Source organism: Monodon monoceros, unplaced genomic scaffold (genome assembly GCF_005190385.1).
Source record: "Monodon monoceros isolate NGI ecotype Baffin Bay Population unplaced genomic scaffold, NGI_Narwhal_1 Super_Scaffold_3, whole genome shotgun sequence".
Classification (NCBI taxonomy): domain Eukaryota; kingdom Metazoa; phylum Chordata; class Mammalia; order Artiodactyla; family Monodontidae; genus Monodon; species Monodon monoceros.
In genome coordinates, this window is record NW_021703780.1 from 87,159,476 (window position 1) to 87,177,886 (window position 18,411).

Sequence of the window (18,411 nt, forward strand, 5' to 3'; positions counted from 1 at the left end):
TGTTTGTTTGTTTGTTTTAATTTATTTATTTGGCTGTGTTGGGTCTTCATTTCTGTGCGAGGGCTTTCTCTAGTTGTGGCGAGCGGGTGACACTCTTCATCGCGGTGCGCGGGCCTCTCACTGTCGCAGCCTCTCTTGTTGCAGAGCGCAGGCTCAGTAGCTATGGCTCATGGGCCCAGTTGCTCCGCGGCATGTGGGATCTTCCCAGACCAGGGCTCCCGTGTCCCTTGCACTGGCAGGCAGATTCTCAACCACTGCGCCACCAGGGAAGCCCGGAGGAAATGTTTGAAATGGGCCTAGACGGCTGAGTAGTCTCTTACCAGGCCCATAAAAGTAGACGCTCATCCCAGAGAGATGCAATGGCAGGAACAATTCTATTTGCTTCAGTGGTAATGGCGGAGATTGTTCTTCCAGAGGGATATTGTGCTTCGAGCAGATATGCCTCCTTCTTTCCCCCAAAATAGCTAGTAGCTACCACACACCTGCTTCTGCTGAAAGATAGTTCAGGAGCACCATCCTCCCCACAACCCACTGAGCCGCTCAGGATGACAGCTGCATATTGCCAATCACTCCCGAGCTCTTCGTAAGTGATTCTAGGAAGAGCAGGCAGACACTATTTTGCCAATAACCTTTGTTTACTGAAGCCCCAGAAACAGGCGAGGGAGATGTATTAATGGCAGGGCCTAGTCTCTATTGTATTTTACCGATATTGCATTTCAGCTGTGGAAATGCCAAATGCCTGCCAGTGAAACATAATTTCCTGAAGTACCACATATTAAAGGACATCATATTTCATCTCTCTATGCCTGTGGTTTATCCAAACAAAGGAAATGGCTTGTTACCAAGGAAAGCATAACTCAAAATTCCAATTATGACTGTTAAACCACATGTGAAATTACTTTTAATAATTAAAAATAGCTCTTGCCACTCTGCAGTCCTAGCTCAATATTAGGTCTGGTGCCATTTTAAGGAAAGCTAATAATCCCCAGAAAATCCCAATGACCTTAATTGTCTTCACATACACCCTTCAGTGACCTTTATCACTTACATGGTTAAAATCTAAAATAAATGATACTAATATATCTGATGTGCAACTGCATCATGGTCATTTATTTTATGCATTTGTTATGTTTCCATGACACTTTTTCTCTAAAGAGGTGAACATGTTTTGTAAAGAATTCTTATGATGTCTATTTTTTAAATTCAAATTTTAAAGCAGACAGAGCAAAGTGTCAGTGAGGAAATCGTCATTTGAGGGAGGAGGCAAAACCACGGAAGGAAAACAAACTAAGTGAGAAATAGGTTGGAGATATAAAAGTGAGTAGTTAATTATAAACTCCATTGGCAAAATGCAAATGTAGCATCCAACCATAACACTGCCTGAGAGGGCAGCAAAAGCCCTTTGCAGAAGCAACAAATTAGTAGAAATATTTGTATCTTATATAATAATTCCTTCCACAAAAGATTTTAAGATGTAGAGAGCCTACAGCATCAAGGCCAGACTACCTCTTGGCTACTTATCATAGGAGTCAGTTTTTATACCCATGTATCTCATATCTAAGAATATTCTTAGATGCAAATTGTAACTTGTCCCTAGTATAGGCATCGCAAATTTAATTGTTTCTCATACTTCCAATAATTGGTGTCACTTTTATGATGACACTTCATTCTTCTTTTCAAAAGCGGCTCTGTTTTCATATACATTCATTTAATCAGTAATTTGCTTGTTCATTCAACAAACATATCCTGAGCATATATTATGTGCCGAGACTGTATTTGTTGCATGAAATATACAGATGACTTGTATATCATCTTGTCTTTAGCTGAGAGTGGAGAGTGAGGAGAGAAGAGAGACATCAGGATGAGTAATAAACTAAAATAGCATGATGACTTACTAGATATGTCTTTGGGCAGCATATATTTAACTCTGCCTGGTTGAGGGAGTCAGAAAGGGAGAAAGATGGTTACCATCCAGCTCCTTTTGCCTTTTTCATGAAGGTAACATCATAAGGCAAGATTTGGCGTTGGATCGTTGTCCTTGGGACATAGAGTGAATATTAGTTATGGCCTCTGTCCATGGTGCCGAAGGAAAGCCTTCACTCTCCCTTCTGGCAGTCTTACCAACATGCACACACCCAAACGTACCCATTAAAGCAACTATGTATCCATTGATCTTGATGAATACTTCTTTTCCTGAAAAAGAATGGATTTCCAATTGTTTGGTTTTTTTTTCTGTCACACCTAGAATGAAATGGAAATTCCTTACCCTGACTTATGAGGCATAAATGAGTTAGTTTGGGTCTATCTATGTGGCTTTGTCTCATCCCGTACTTCTCTTGTACGCTAACCTCCAAGACTACTGACTTTCTTTCTATTCCTCAAACAAGGCAGGCTTGTGTCCATTTAAATCCTTAGCATAAGCTTTCTCTGTCCCTGCCATACTTCTTCAGAGAGCTTCAAATACTTGAATCCTTTTTGTCAATGACATCTCCATTTAAAAGCAACTTGAGAGAGAACTTACTTAACAATCCTATCAAAAATATGCCGGGGCTTCCCTGGTGGCTCAGTCGTTGGGAGTCTGCCTGCCGATGCAGGGGACACAGGTTCGTGCCCCGGTCTGGGAAGATCCCACATGCCGCGGAGCGGCTGGGCCCGTGAGCCATGGCTGCTGAGCCTGCATGTCCCAAACCTGTGCTCCACAACGGGAGAGGCCACAACAGTGAGAGGCCCGCACAGAGAAAAAAAAAAAAAAAATTCCCGGTCTCATCACCCAGTTAGTCTCTATCCTGCTTTCTCTTGATAACAGCAAATATCTGAATGTGATAATTTATTACTTATATGAGTTTATTATCTGTCTTCTCCAGAATGTAAGCTCCATAAGAGAAGGAACTTTGCTGCTCATCCTGAAAATCTACTCATTGTAAGCAGAAATGAGCTCTTAGCCATTTGTAGCCAGCCTTTATTCTGGCCCAGTAACCCTCTCATGCTGCTCTTCACACCCTTGTGTAATCTTCTCCCAAACGGAATAGTTTTGACCTGGTTACCAGTGGGATAGTATGGAAATTGCAATGTGTGACTTCCAAGGCTAGGTCATAAAATAGATTTTTTTTTTTTTTTTTTTTTGCGGTACGCGGGCCTCTCACCGCTGCGGCCTCTCCCGTTGCGGAGCACAGGCTCCGGACGCGCAGGCTCAGCGGCCATGGCTCACGGGCCCAGCTGCTCCGCAGCATGTGGCATCTTCCCGGACCGGGGCACGAACCTGTGTCGCCTGCATCGGCAGGCGGACTCTCAACCACTGCACCACCAGGGAAGCCCATAAAATAGATTTTGATTGTGGTCTAGCTCTCTTTGGAATTGTTCACCCTGGGCAAAGCCAGGCACCTTTTCACTCAAGCAGCCTGTGGAGAAGCCCACATGTGGAGCAACTGTGGATTCTTGCCAACAACAAGCACCATGGGAGTGAATCATCTTGAAGGTTGATTCTCCAGCCACTCTCTAAGTTTTAGATGCTACAACCCTGGATGCTACTTTGATTGCAAAGTCATAGAGACCCTGAGCCAGAACCGTACAGGCTACTCCTGAATTTCTGACATACACAGCCATCATGAGATAATGAATATTTATTTTGCTTTATGCTGCTAAATTTGAGAGTCACTTATTAGGCAGCAACATATAACTAATACATCCATGCTCTACTAACTGTCAGGCTCCGCTCTTAAGACAGTGCCTCTCATATAGCATGCAGTCAGCATTTGTTGGATATATTAATGAAAGAAAGGATGGTTGAAGAAAATGCCTTAATTTCATTTAATTGCATTTACAACTAAGACTAACTGTAGCTTCACTGCAAGATAAAAAAGGTAGCCAATTATAAAAATGTTTGTTTTACAAAAGACGGCTATGATTAAATCAATATCACAACTTGAAAACTCAATTCAGGCTCTGCCTGCTTTCCTGTTTAACTCCCGGTTTCCTTTGTCCTAACAGAGTAAATGAGCAGGAGGGCGTTTGTCTCATTCTCTCTTTATTTAGAGGTCTTTAACTTCTATTTGCAGTTGTTTTTGCCGTCTAATCTTTCTCTTAATTGTTTCTTCAGCCTTTGTTCTGATAACAGATGTACTTTTTGTACTTTTTCAAATCCTGCCATTTTGGTTAAGAAGGAAAAAGATTTAAATCAAATCATGGTTCAGTTGTGGTACTCTCCACAGACATTTATATCCGACAGTTGAATGCATCAGTTGCTTTAAATAGCCTGACTAATGGCCATTCATAACAAAAACAAAGAGACTGGCTGATGAACCGTTCTGTAGAATGGAGGGAGGTTGGAATAATTGAGATTTAGAATTTAAGTTTTCCCAGACATCTCTGAAACATGTTTGTATTATAGATTCTGATTCAAATTTTAAAGCAGAGAGCAAGATTTTTTTGCCCAACTGATGGAACATTACCTCTTTTCAATATATTCTGTCTCTATAAACATCATGTTTCACATTTCAAACATTTGCTCTGTCTCTTCCAAGTGCTCATTTTTACTAACAGTGATGAGTAACCTCCATTTTAGTCTGTATGAATTCCATGAAAGGCAAAGACGCAGCAAACCTTGTTTGAAATTTGTTTCATGTTGGAAGAATTGAGTTCATCCTTGTAACCACAGTGAGTCTTTAGCTGCCAATTTTAAATGGAGAGACACATTGAAAAGCGTAAGTTATTTTGTTCTAATGATATTTTATACTTGTGATTCTCATTTTTGTGCAGATAAAATAGGGTATCATTAAGATCAGCACCATTGTGATATCTTGCAGTGTTAGATTCTCTGAGCAAGAAATGTTTAACCCTCAGTGATTTTTGACCATGAATTCACATTTCAAAAGAAAGTACATTCAGGTTTAGAAAAACAGAAGGTGCAAAGGGAGTTTTAACTATCTCTTTACTATTAGGAGGGAAAATAAAATTGGCAGCAATAGACTTGTTCATCTTCTGCACTTCTATTCTTAATGATAATTATATGACCAAGAGATACATATTAGGAATGGCAGCAGGGATATCAAATTATAGAGCATTATTGGCACCATCCTACAAATAGAAAGCAGAACTGGAAAAAGACATTAGAGTTATCACTGATGAAAGGTAGTGATATGAGTTTAGCATTTTGTAATGCACAGTGATATTAAATTCCAATCTAGGGCAGGGTTTCCCAAAAGCAACACTGTTGACGTTTGGGGGCTGGATAATTCTTTGTTGTGTGGACTAGTCCTGTGCAATGTAGCGTGTATGTGTAGCTGCATCCCTGAACTCTACCCACTAGATGCCAGTAGCATCACCCAAGTCATGACAATCGAAAATGTCTCCAGATCTTGCCAGATGTTCTCTGGGGGACAAAATAGTGCCCTTCCCCCAATGAGAATTACTGCTCCAGAATATCAGTATATAAGTAAAAACACAGAACATGGTGAAGCATAAAAATTACACCATCTCTATCAAAGATTCCCAGGAAAGGTCAACCAGCAGCATTGACCAAACAGAAGCAGAGACTCACATAGCTGGAAGGGGCTTTAGGTGATTGATAAGCTATTTTTATTTATTGAATGGGACTCTGAGACTTTGGGAGGGGTATAGATTTGCTCAGAGCCACACAGATGTCTTGGGTCAGGCTTGAAATGATGTTTTCCTACATGCATGCTGTCCTTTCTTCCTATCTGAAGCCAACTCAGTCACTGTAAAGCTTGGGTTTACACCTTAATTTTCTAGTAAATGGGCTGGGTTTGCATTGTCTTAGCTCCCTAAAAGTACTGATGGTGCTACAAATAGAAAATACCACTCCCACCTGGAGTAACTGTTGACCCTTTCAAAGGGGTGAATAGTGGGGGATCTTGATGTTGTATTTTGTTTTCTGTGTTAAATGAGTCCTATAACCGCGCTAATGATGTGAGTTTATGAAGTGTGGCATGTTCAATACAAACCTGCAGAACCCAGTCTTATCATCTGAGTTCAAATTTTGGCTCAGTTGCTTACTATCTGTGTGACCGTGGGCCAATTAGGTAACTTTTGTAAGCATGAGTGTTCATATCTGAAGTGGGGAAGGCAAAACTGAATCTAACTTGTAGGGTGACATAAAGATGAAATGGAATGACGTGTGTAAGTAGTTGAGCACAATTTTTAGCATGGATAAAACACTGTCTAAAATAAGTGCTGTTATTGTCTCTGTTGTTATTGGTAGTACTGTGATTAAATTGAATGCTTTCCAAATGTGTGTGGAGAGATGTGAGTATTCTTTGTAGAACACAAAACACAAAGATGAAGTAAAAAATAAAGATGCCTGAATTAACAAAGTTCCCAATCCCGGCTAGGATTAAAAAAAACTATGTAGGAAATGTCCAAGAAATCTAATTCTGAGAGAACGGTTTCAAGATACAAGGCATTCTTAGAATTGTTACAGTTTAAACTAGACTTAACTACAGAGATATTTTTAATACGATGCTGGAATAAGACAAGCTCGCACAAGTCTCTGTGTATGAATGCTAAAAAATGTATGATCTTGTATGTTCTTTTTACATCTCATGTAGTAAATGACTCCTATCTGCCAGGTGCTGCCCATCTCCATGGCTCACAGCCTTCCCAAAGCTGAGTTGGTAATGAGACTCAAATATCATGCAGATTGCCTGATACCTTTGCCCTCACCAATTCAACAACTGTGGGATTCTGAACTATTGATAAAATATAATAAAGGATTCCAACATGAATTGTAGCTGGAAAAGAGATTTTAAAATGTCATGCCTTCTCTGTGAACCCTTCAAAATGAAAGATGAAATGGTAGGTGGGAGAGAGGCACAAGAACAACTACAATTTATAGACTTTGGGATAATTTCAGAAGGTTCCTGTTATCTCAGATCATTTTTGATAATTAAAATAGACAATATTATTGACTTCATTTAGTCTGTTGGCACTGCTTGTGAGACTATCTAGGCATGTAATTTGGCTGCCTTACTTATTAGGCTTCATTGGTATCCATTTGAGAGTTCTCAACTTTTGATTTTTGTGCAAAATATAGGCCCTGTGTTTTCATTTCGGTTCCTGGGCAGGTTTTAAGGATGCCTTGACACTTTATTATAAGCAGCTAAAATACTATGCTGTATTTATATATCCAGGGAGCAATACATTATTTAATATTATTTTATACATTATATGTATTCACCATGGTATTGGAATGAGCAACAATTGAAAGCCTGCTGTTCACAAGGCAAAGTGCCCTGCTTCTTTGCATAGTAAATAGCAAATCCTCATTGTATGTCATCTGATTGCTCACTGTCCTGATAGCTTCTCGTGTGGGAATAAATTAATCCATGCTTCCCTTTAAAGGAGACAGTATGATGGAATAGAATGAGCCCTGAATTTGAAGTTAAAAGAACCCAATCTAACCCACTTACTGACTAGCTGAACTTGAATAAGACACATTTGTTGAGTCTATCAAATAGAGGTAAAACTATCCTGCCTGCCTCCCTCTGAGAGTCACCTTGAGAATCAAATGAGATAACATATGTGGAATACTTTGTAAAATGGGCAGCATGAGGCAAAGGTGAAGTATTATTGGGAGGGGCGAGGGATATGGAAACTGTCTATCACCAGGGTTCAGACATGTCTGAGAATGACTGCTGAATGGTGAAGCAATTCTCCCAGGAGTCTGTTTACATAAGAGACCTGGCGCCTGCTTGAATAGAAGTCATAATAGATAATAAGGCAGGCAGTAAAAACAAAAACAAAAACAAAACAAATTTTGATCTCTTGAGAAAGTGAATGATTATGAAACCACTGCAAGAACTGTCATTAGATTTCTCTTCGGGTTCCATCTCTTTGGTCTCTTCTATGAGTCACATGGAAAGAGGGTAGGGAAGTTCTAAAGAAAAGCTAGTAGAGCCTGAAAGATATGTGGAGAAGCAGCAGCTCTTGGAGACCATTTATATCCAGTAAAACTTTTAAAGTGGAAAGAGGCATTCTTCTCACATACCATAAGAGAACATCATTTATCTTTGACAATTCAGATACTTCAATTCATCATTGACATGGCAGTACCTGGCATTGCAGACATTCCAAGGTCATTACTGAAATATTGCTGAGCATCTGTGCAAGACCTTGGCAGCCACCAAACCTATCTGATGTAATAGAGTTCCCACTCAGAGATGGCTACCTTTCTCTTGGTGAGTTGTGCTTATGTAGAATAGCCCTGACACCCAAGTTTGGGCTATCTGTGACTATGTCTTTGCTTTCTGAACATCTTCTTCTTGTAGTCTGTTATCTGGGTTTGACATGATTCAGGCAGACAATAAGATTTGCTTTACATTAAAATTAAATTTAATCTAATTTAAAATGTTGAATAAAGAGACAGAGTTTCAAAGTCATGGAAGCTTCCCCACATAATTATCAGGGTTTTAGAGAGAGCCCAGAGTCTTTTTTGCTGAATTTCTCTGAATATGTCTCAGTTCTTGCTCTTACTGAAGCTGCTTTGTTCAGTGATTCTTTTTATTCCAAATACAATGATAGAATTATTCCAACAAATTCCATTAGAAAGAACTAATTTCTATCGTTACGCACCAAGAGAAGCTTAACTAAGACATGAGGGAAAAGGACTTTACCGGTGACTGGGGTTCAACTTTAGTAAGTGAGGGGAAAATCAGTGTAATACGAATATAAGTTATTCAGTTGTACATTATTCTGGCAGTTTCTGTGAAGGTTGGTTGGTTTTGTTTTGTTTTTGTTTTTGTTTTTGGTGGAGATTAACATTTAAATGGGTGGACTTTGAATAAAGCAGACTGCTCTCCTTAATGTGGGTGGGCCTATCCAATAAGTTGAAGACCTGAATAGAACAATGACTGACCTTCTCAAAAAAGAAGGAATTCTGACAGCGGACTACATGTGGATTTGAACTGCAACTTTCCCCTGGGTCTCCAACCTACTGGCCTACCCTGCAGATTATAGTTTTGTACCTCCACAATCATAAAACAATTCTTTAAAATAAATCTGTCTCTCTATATATACACATGCTGTTGGTTCTGTTTCTCTGGAGAATCCTGACTAATACATATACTGTTACCTGACTCATTGGCATAGCTATTAGGCCCTGTGAAGTAGCAGTTCTCAGCCTTATTGCTGTAAGATTGGTGGGAATCAGTTGAAGACAAAGGAGTGAGACTATTGAAAAATAAATTGGAGATTTTATAAAACCCTCAGCCTCTCTTGTCTATACAGCACACTGGGTTGTGAATGCTTTATAAATGGGTGTGTGCCTATATTATTTTCTATTTCTGCTGTAATGAATTATCACAAATGTATTGGCTTAAGACAACACAAATGTATTATCTTACTGCTGTGGCAGTCAGAAGTCTAAAATGAGTTTGCAGGGCTGTGTGTCTTCTGGAAGCCACAGGAGAATCTGTTTCATTGCTCTTCCAGCTTCTCGAAGCTGCCTACACTCCTTGGTTTATGGCCTCTTCCTGAAATCACTCCACTCTCACCTCCCATCATCACATCTTCTTCTTTGACTGTGACCCTCCATAATGCCTCTTATAAGAATCCTATAATTACACTGGATTCACGTGCATAATCTAGGCCAGTCTCCCCAACTCCAGATCCTTAACTTCATCATATCTGCAAAGCCCCTTATGCCACGTAAAGTACCATATTCACAGATTCCAGGGTTTAGGACGTGGACATCTTTGGAGGGAGCCATGATTTTGCTTTCCCTAGTGGCACATGTGGGAATGTGATCCTACAAGGGTGTTATAGCTCAGATAAATGTTGAGGAGTATTTTTATTGAAGCTAAATGAAAGAGAATCCATTAATTTCTTTGGTCGTATTACCTTCAAAATTTAGATCCAAAATCTTCTTCTCTCCTAACTTGGGATAAGGTAAGTAGTGAAACCAGCCATAGAACAGAAGACATATCACTAGGAGCATAAGAATGCTTACTAATTAGTGAGAATAAGTGCATGAACACAAGGGAGAGAGCCCTTGTTTGTGTGGAAATTAAATTCTTTGTGAAAGCAGAGAAATAATAAGCACACAACAGATTGGAATGTATTTCAAGAGCGGACCCCACAGAATTTGCTGGTAAATTAGACGTGGGGAGTGAGAGGAAGGGAGGAAGTAAGACCTTGAGCATCTGCTATGTGGGTAACACTGCATTAGGCTCTGCAGAGACACCAACAAGACAGAGACCAGATCCTCCCTCAATGATCAAAGTGTAGTAAAAGGATAAACTCAAAAGTCTAAGAATAGACATGGAACTAGCATCCTATTATACACAGAAAAGAACAAACCAATGGACAATATACATTTGAAAGATCTTAAGTCACTGCTCACCAAAGAAATGTAAATTAAAATGATGACTTTTTCCTCAGAATTGGAAAACATTAAAAGACTGGTAGTAAAAATGAACGGCATGATGAGGCTACCTGAAAACCTATCTTGGTCATTAAAAGAGATATCAAACTTTGGCAAAGTTGTAGGGAATCAGATCTCTTCCAATATTGTTGGGCGGGAGGGTGGAAATTGGTATTAATTTTTCAAAACAAGTGTTTCTATACCTCTTAAAATTAGACATGTGCCATTTTCGTGGCCCAGCGATGACACATTAAAATGAGAGGAAAGTCACAGAGGTGTACAAAGAGATAAATTCAGGAGGTTCACTGCAGTATTTTTATAATGGAACAAATCAGACCAAAACATCTCTTAACAGAATACTCATTAAATGGACTATTCATATCCATGTAACAAGTATTCCTAATGAAAAAGAGTAGGTAGATTTATATGCACTGATTATATATATATATATATATAAAACAAATTGGTAAATGAAAATGCATTGCACTGATATATGCACAGTATTATATGTGTCTGAAATCTTTAAAAAAACCAAAACTTTATAATCTGTATGTACATAGATAAATAGGAGCAGAATTCTATTTGAATGGAGAGTCAAGAACGGTATTTATGTATATTTTTGGATTATTGTAAAATGATATTGTACTAATGTAACATTTGTATAATTAAAAAATTCAAACAGAGGGATTATCCTGGTGTCCCAGTGGTTAAGACTCCATGCTTCCACTGCAGGGGACATGGGTTTGATCCTAGGTCGGGGAACTAAGATCCCGTGTGCCATGCCACATGGCCTAAATAAATACATAAATACATAAATAGAAATTTAAGAAGAAAAATTCAAACAGTGACAAAAACTGTTTAAAAAGAGTTGGTTCAATAAAAACAATGGATGGCAAAGACACTGTGCTGTATGGCTACACAAATTTGTCAAAGCTTTGCCCATGGGATACGCCCCAGATTCTCTTGACCATTTAGTGCTTTTTGTATTGATATGAAAATCAGATATTTTTCCAAACCAAAGGCAGTACAATATCTTTGAAATGCAAGGCAACATAACAGTGCAATACTTAAGGGTTTTATTCAATGCGAGGTCAGTAGAAATCAACCCTGTGATGAGGCTTCCTGCAAAGCTATCTCCATCATTAACTGCATTAAAAGAGACACAGAGCCTTGAACAAGAGAAGGAACAGCCCCTGTCTCCTCTGTGCTGTGCATGCTCAACCCGAAGGCTTACACCCAGGTGTGGATGCCACATTTGAAGCATGTGCAAAGGAAGAAACTGTGGCTGTTAAAGGCCTTGAAATGATGACTATAGGGAATAGTAAAATGAATGGAGAGCTACTTAACCAGGAGAAAAGGGTCCTCAAAGACATATGGTGGTTGACTCTAAGCATTTTAAGACAGCTACGCAGAGGATAAAAGGAACTCATTTAGATTGCATGCAAAATATGAAAATAATAACTAGTATTTCACAAAACACTGACGTGTGCACATCTTCTCAATCCTGTGAGGTATTATTGTCTCATTTGGCAGCTGTGGCAGAGACTAAAAACGTTTGTTTTTCTTTTCATAGTGCTATCCCTCAGAAATGGCCACCAACCAGGGACAATGTTTCCTAGCCCCCGTTGAAGTTAGATGTGGCCCTATGAATGTGTTCTAGTCAAAAGAACATTAATGAAAGAATTGGGAGCCATTTCTACATGTGCTGTATTTTAAAACACACACGTGTGTGTGTCCCCCACCCCTGACACACACAATATCCTTTGTGCCTGTTTCCATGCGCTTTTCCTCTTCTGGTTAGCTGGAATAAAGAAGAATTGCAACAGAACCTTGGAAACCAATGCTAATTATATTGGAGCCCCCATCATCCTGTGTGCCTGACTGAGCATGTGGAAAAGGGCTGCCCCATTAACTTGTTAATCCCCCCTGTACTGTGATGTAGTAAGAACTCAACTTCTAATGAGCTTGAGCCATTGCACACTTTGACGTCTGTTGTTAAAGCACTCAGCCTACCTTGATTCATTCAACGGGCTCAGAAAGTGAAATTCAACAGATGCGTGTAGGGTCCAAAAACAACTAAGCTCTCAAGCAGTTCAATCAGACTCGAACTCAGGCCATCTCATTCTGAATCCAAATCTTTTTCTCTTGCACCACTCTGCCCTGCAACCAAACTAAGATCGATATTATAAATGAGGGGGGCAGAAATTATGGCTGCAAATGGCAAAACTGAAAGAGCTTAGTAACGAGGATGATGTACTTCATTCAAAGGAAAACAATCCATGCACTGAGGAGCACAGTGCCTCACAAGCAGTGGAGCGCTGTCCCTGAGGGATTTGGGTCAAGAGCGAATTTATAGAACATTAGAAGAAGCAACATGGAAACAGGGTGATTGGTGAGGGATGGTAAGGGCTGTCCTTATAAGGCTAGCAGGTTCTGTTTTCTAGGGTAAGGTAAACTAGCTAGAGGTGAGTTGGAGGATTGTGACTGTTGTATGTTAGGTTTCCTTGACAGTTTGCTTCCCACAAGTGCAGGTTTAGATTTGTGATGTGGGCTGGGCTGCTGGGGTGGCCTGCATTTTGTGCGTCCCGATATACAAACTAACTTGATCACAACTCAACAGAAGAGTTGTGGAACAGGCCTATATTTGCATTTCTTCAAGAGGCAGTGTGTGCTCCATCTCAGGAGGTGTTCAAAAGGGAACATCAGAGAAAGTGTCAGAGCTAGATGATTTAATGTTTTTTACAACCTGAGATTCCATAATTCAGTGCACATTTGAGGCACTCAAATCATATTTCTTATACAAACACTATGCGCTCAGCAGCAATTTGGGAGCCCTGTGGCCTCCTTAGGAAGGCATAATGGAAATGCTAGGAACTGAGCCGGAACTAATTGAATAAGGACATTAACTAGTGCAAGTTCTAATGAATTTTTCGTTTAGAAAATTCGTAAGATTGAGATTAATAAAGAACTTCATTACAAACTTATGGATGATTCTTGAACAAATAAAGTTCCTGGGTCATTTGTTGACTATGGAAAAGCTTACACAGATATAAGAACCCATGCTTTTGAGTATGTGTCTTTACTGGGATGAGGGTCATATCCAGGGGACGCTGAGTAAGGGGGTGAAATGTCAGAGCAGATCTCTTTGGCCAACAGTAGTGGGGTCGATAGAGGGATAAGGGCTGCAGGAGACAGATGATGATCTCAGGTCTGAGTAGCTGGACCGTAATAATTTCCACAGGCTCTTATAATACATACTGGGTTGGGTTTGAAGCAAATTCATTTGCACATGCAACTTCCCCTCCCCACAGCAAAGCTGAACGTGGCACCTACTTTCTACCTGTCACCCTGTTCTCTAGAAAGGAAGGGGGAAAGGAATAGAAGAGGAAGCCGGGAGATATTGAGGTGAGCACAAAATAGACTTATCTCAAGTCCAGGTAACTATCCTAAGTTTTTTGTACATTTTTGTCCAGACTTCACCCAATAAAGAGACAGCTGCAAAAACTTTAAGTTACTTCCGTTGGTGCTTGCCACATAAAATTCCAAGGGGATTTATCTGTTCAACAAATACTTTTTAATCTCCTACTATATGTCAGACACCGATCGAAGTACTGGGGAGGCAATGATAAACAGAAAAAAACAACGCAGAGCTTATATTCCAGTGGAGGAGAGAGACAGTAAACTACATAAATACAAGGTGCACCATGTGTGATAGTGATAAATGCAAAAGAAGAACTTTAACCAAGACATGTTGGAGGAAGTTTTAATAAAGGTCGTCAGGAAATGCCCTACTGAGATGGGGAATTTTGAGCAAGTTGTGAAGGAAGTGAGGATGTGAGCCAGACAAATGGTTGGGGAAGCTCATTCCAAGTAGAGGGGACAACAAGTACCAGGGTCCTAAGCTGGGTCTAGCATCAAAGCGCTTCATGGCTGGAGGAGAGGACAGTTGGGAGAAGGGATGAGATAATGACATTAGAAAGGTAACAAGGGTTAGAAAAAGTAGGACCTTGAAAGTCCTCATTAGAACTTTAAATCTGGTCTCAACGAGAACTCTGGTAAACCTTAAACAGAAGTTTGACAGGATCTAACTTACTTTGTAAGGAGATCACTCCAGCTAGTGTGTCAAATAGATGTGGCAAAGGTGGAAGCAGGAAGACCAATTAGATTACTGCAAGAATCTAGGTCTCGTGGTTTGGTCAGGATGGTGGCTGTAGGAGCCGTGAGAACAGGATGAATTCTCAATGTTTTGAAGTTAGAAGTGATAAGATTTCCTGATAGACTGAATATGAAGTGTAAGAGATAAAGAAGAGTCAAGGAATATATCAAAGTTTGGGCTTGAACTAAAAGAATAGACATTAACCAAGAAGAAGGACCCTGAGAAGTTTTGACAAGGGGAAAGGGAGTTTGTGAAGAAGCAATTATAAGCTTCGTTACAGTCAAATTGGACTTACCTCTTAGGCATTCATGTAACATTCATCGAATAGGCAGTTGGACATACAAACGTAGATTTCAGACGAGAGGTTATAATGGAGATGGAAATTTAGGAGACGTCAGCATAGAGATAGGTATTTAAAGTGATGTTACTGGCTGAGATCACCTAGGAGTGACTGTAGATAGCAAAAGCAGAAGAGGTCCTAGGACTGAGCCCTAGGCTCCTACAACATATAGAGGTTGCAGAAATGAAAAGGAGCCAGCCTAAGAGAGTAAGTGATTAGAAAGGTAGGAGTCAAATAAGATAAACCAGATGTCTTGGAAACAAAATAAAGAAACTTTTCAAGGAGAGAGAAATCAACAGTGGCACATGTTGCTGAGCGTTTCACAGTATGTGGACTGAGCTGTGATCTGGGATTTAGTAACAGCGTGGTCATTGTCAGCATTCAGAAAGTCAGTTATGGGGGCTTCCCTGGTGGCGCAGTGGTTGAGAGTCCGCCTGCCGATGCAGGGGACACGGGTTCGTGCCCCGGTCTGGGAGGATCCCACATGCCGCGGAGCGGTTAGGCCCGTGAGCCATGGCCGCTGAGCCTGCGCGTCCGGAGCCTGTGTTCCGCAACGGGAGAGGCCACAACAGTGAGAGGTCCGCGTACCGCAAAAAAAAAAGTCAGTTATGGTGGAATGGTGGGGCTGAAAACTGACTGGAGTAGTGGCAAGAGAGATGGATGTAGAATAACTGGTCACATGGAATATAGCTAATCTTTTAAGGGAAGAAAAGAAATTGGGTGATAGTTTCAGGGGAAAGTGGGATCAAGGGAGAGAATTTTCTTTAACATGGGATAAATGGCAACATATCAGTATGTTTATGGGAATGATTTGGGACCACCTTGAGGGTTTTGGTGAATTAAAACTGATATCAATCAGAATATTTTGTGTCTTCTCCAGCCAATTTCAGCAGTGCTGGTGGAGGTATTAAGTACCCAAAGACGTGGATTTAACCAGCAGTGTGGTTTTGTCAAGAGAGTAGAGCGGGGTGATGCAGTTGCAAGGAAATGATTGTAGCAGGTTAACTCATAAGTGAAAATAGTAACTGACCATGAAATTTAAGCAGAATGTAGAGGGAAGAGAAGATTTAGTGGGGAGGCAGTGAAGAACAATGAAAACTTGGTGGGATCAATTCATTAGATATTTAGGAGGGGTTGAGTATTATTGGAGCCTAGGTTCTACAAGACGGGAACTGAAAAGTAGAATGGAATGTGGTGCCATTAATGGTAAATAACATGGTCAAGAATATGCCAATGATATAGAGGCCCTGGGATAGGGTGTAGGACAAAATCACTGGAGCAGAGGCCAAGAATTTAGGAGGAGGGCACTGGAAAATCATCTGTGTGGCTACAGAAATTATCAAGAATTATGATACCAGTAGTGTTGAAGAAAGTGAGAGCGTAATAGAAGAAAATTTTTCTAAAGAAAGAGGATGGATGGAACATAAAGAGGAATATTGTATGAGATAAGATTCAAAGCTGAATGTTTAAGATTCAAGAAAGAATGGTCTGAAGTGTCAGTGCAGAGCAGTGGGCCATCTATCCTGCCTCCAGGTGCTATGACAAGAGAATTGGAGGAGGGAAAAGAGTCACCCCCTGAAAGTGCTACAGGGAACATGGTGCCATCAGAGGAGAGCAGATTTCTATGAGCAAGAAGAAGCGGATGTTTGCTGATGAAGCTGAGAATATGTTTGCTGATGACTGACCTAGAGTTTCACGGCACTCCATGAAAGGGTTTTAGGAGATGCGGAGGTGGGAATAAAAGTCACAAAAGGCAATGGGGATAGAGTCTGGAGCCTGGATGATGAGCAACAATGTGGGAAACATGGACATCTTGTGATGGTCAACCTAACCCGGGCAAAAGGCATAGTGATTAGCCCCAGTGGTCCCAAGGCAGACGGGTGAAGAGGCTGCTAGCATTGAGGGAAAAGAGGGATAAAGGGGACCCTTGCCAGCAGGGAGAAGAATTCTGGGGTTCCCATTTGATTCATGCCATTGGAGGCAAGGATGGTCTTCCTCTGAGATTGCAGGCACCTGCTTGGCCCCTGTAGGGCTTGGGTTTTCCTTCAAGCATGGACTCTCTCTGGATTTACGCTTATAGCAGCCTACAAGGGGATGCTTAACAATAGCATATTTGATTCAGTTATAACGAACTATAGAATACCAGAAAAAAAAGTAGAATATCAGACAGAAAAGCATATACCCAAATAAACTCATTAAAGAAGAAAAGATGATATAGTTGATGGGCATATTGGTCAGTGTGCTGAAAAGGAGTGGAACAATTACAATACAGTAAGTCCCCTATATACAAACCTTCAAGTTGCAAACTTTCAAAGATGTGAACGTGGAGCTTACTAATGCAGACCTGATGAATTGGAGGCCCAGAGAAAGGAAGAAGAGAGACAAAAGGAACGAGAAGTAACTGAAGAACCGAAGAGATTCACCACGAAGGAAATGGCAAGGGGATTTTCTTTATTTGAGGAGGCACTGTTAGTTTTGAGGCACAGGACCTGAACGTAGAATGGTACACAAAGGTTGCAGCAGTCGTTCAGAATGCAATCTAGTGCTACCGTGTGACCTATGATGAGAAAAAATGACCTACTACCCAGACATCACTGGATCGTTTTTTCAAGAGGGTAGATAGAATTGAATCCAGCAAGGAATCAGAACCTGTGCCATCATTGTCAGACGTGAGTGAAATTGCAGCTTGCCCTCCATCTCCTATTGCTGAGGATCCTTCAGCTCTACCATCTCCCACCTCCTCTCCCTCCTCCAGTCAGTAACTCTTCTTGCCTGTTCACTCGATGCCAGACCCTGTAGGCCAGCTGTTGTACTGTACTTTTCAAGGTACCGTAAGATTAAAAATCTTTTCTTTATTTTTTGTATTTGTTTGTTTTGTATGTATTATTTGTGTGAAAAGTATTATAAACCTATTATAGTACAGTACTATATAGCCGATTGTGTTAGTTGGGTACCTAACTACCCAATTTAGGAATGCGCTCTTGGAACAAAACTCATTTGTATGTAGGGGACTTACTGTAGTTTATTATATCCTGCCAGCTGCCTTGTTTTAGTCATTTGCTTTGCCTTAGTTTCGACACCTGCCTCATTAATTAGCTGTTGTGACTCTGATGATTCTGATATTGAAATAGACCTAAACTTTATGACTAAACCTAAACATTATGTTTCTTTTCTTTGGCTGTTATTTAATTCCATACAGAAGTTGGACACTCTCAGGAAAGCTGGAGAGTTTCTAGGATGATGTAGAGAAAAAAAAACGTGACAAGCACTATTTAGTGATGGAGGAACAAACTACAACATGAAAGCCTTTTCCTTCTTTTCTGAGGCCTGCAATGTTATCTTTACCATCTTAAATATGATCCTGTATGGCCAAAAGCTTTCTAACACCTTCAAATTATGATTTTGTCAAACTGTCAGAACTGTCAGAACTTGTGTGGATACCTGGAATTCAAACCCCAAAACCTAGCAAATAGTTCCATCATCTGTGTTTAAATGGGACTATAAAAGTCAATGGGGCTTTTATAGTTCCTTCCCTGGAAG